Here is a 1,831-nt window from a genome sequence, read left to right as displayed (position 1 = left end):
GCCAGCTACGCAGAATTCACGATCTAGGAATGTGTGCTCTTTTCTTATCAATACAAGTTGAAAATGAAAAGAACATTCTCATGAGACCATCTAGGAAAAGGAACCTATTTCACAAGGTCTCTCCTCCCGGGCGCAGCGGGTCAGGGCCAGCCAGGCAGGTGGGGACACTCACCCACCACCCACCACCCACCAGGCGGCTTCCGAGGGTCTGGCGCGGCCCTCGAGCAAGGCCGTTAAAAAGGAAGCTTCGGCCGGTGGAGCTCACCCACCATTTCCACCAAAAAGCTGTAATTTCCGGGCGTCAGGCGGGAGATGCCGACGTGTCCTTCCTGGCCACGCGCTGTCGGCCTAAACCCACCCGAGTGAAAGGCCTGGCGACTGCAGCCTGACTGTCTCAGTACCGCTCCCTCCCAGTCCTTCATCAGCCTCATTTCTTTACGCCGCCTCCGGGTTTATTTCAGTGACCTTCCCTGGCGACCTTCAGAGCCCTGCCGGTTCTTCCCCGTCCTCAGGTGCCCGGAGCGGGGCCTGTCCCTCCCGCCCCGCAGACACCCCTGTACGGAGCCTGCAGGAAGTCCCCCCGAAAGCGAGAGACGAAGAGGAAGTGGGTGTGGGGAGGTATCTGCCCCAAAGAGAATGAAGTCAGGTGTCGAACATAACGGGAGACCAGAGAGACGGGGACTGGCCAGGGCCCCGCCCGCCCCCTCGCTGCCTGGAGACCTGGAACAGGATGAGGGTCAGGCCCAGCATCGCCCCCACCTGGGACCTGCCCCCTGGAGCCCCTGCAGACGCACCCGTGTCCACAGGGATGCCACCGGCCAGGTCACATGCCTGAAGTAGACGTCAAACACTCTAACGTGTGACCTGAGGCAGTAACCTAACCCGCCTGTTATCCCAGGAGTCGCCGTTCTCCCGGGGCCACCGGGGCAGGGCTGCCGGGATGTGACTGTTTTAAGCTGGTTATTTTTAAGAAACAAAAGACTAAAAAAAAAAAAAAACACCAAAAAAATACCCCAAAACCCCCACAAAAACCTCAGCCTCTGGCCTCCCCCTCCTGGCCTCCCCCCCCAGAAGGCTGCTGCGGTTCACTGGGGCCAGTGTGGGGGGCAGGGAGGCCTGTGTGAGCAAAGTCCACCCTCCCGGCGGCCCGGCAGGCATTCACGTACCCAACAGCTGCCCTGCTGTCTCCACGTGACCTGCCTTCCTCCCCTCGAAGCCCCATCCCCACCCGTGTCCTCCGCTCACGGCGGCACCTGAGCCTCCCGGGGCCCATGCTCTGGCGGCGGCCTGTCCGCACAGACGCCACATGCTGGTCACGCTCCTGCGAACCTGTCTCCTGCTCATCTGGTCCCCGGCTCCGCCAGGACCCGGAGGGGGAGGAGTGACTGTCACCCACGCGGCATCGGCCCTGAGGACGGAGCGTCGGGGCCTCAGGTGCAGCCGTCCGCGGACCAGGCCAGGCACCACGTCCTCCCTCCGAACGGGTCCCGATGGACACCAAGCCCTGAGGCCTGCGCGCGGCCACCGTGAAAGCAAAGACGCCGTTAAACAGCTCGAGGTCGGGACCCAGGCCTCGCGCAGAGTGTCACTGACGAGGGACAGGGCGACGCGGCCCTCGGGGCCTGACCTCTGCGCGGACGGACGGCGGAGCTCAGAGCAGCTGCCGGGGTGTGAAGCTCACACTGACCCAGGGAGGGAGCGGGCAGGTTCCCGAAGAACCAGAGGAAGTAACGCCTCACAGGGTTCACGCACTGCCCAGCTCGTGGGTGTGCGGGGCCTTGGCACACGGCACCACGCGGGGGACCCCCACTTCCGTCCTCACCCCCCACCC

Source organism: Myotis lucifugus, unplaced genomic scaffold (assembly GCF_000147115.1).
Source record: "Myotis lucifugus unplaced genomic scaffold, Myoluc2.0 scaffold_832, whole genome shotgun sequence".
NCBI lineage: Eukaryota > Metazoa > Chordata > Mammalia > Chiroptera > Vespertilionidae > Myotis > Myotis lucifugus.
The sequence above is the reverse complement of the archived record's forward strand: the minus strand, read 5'-3'. Positions refer to the sequence as shown.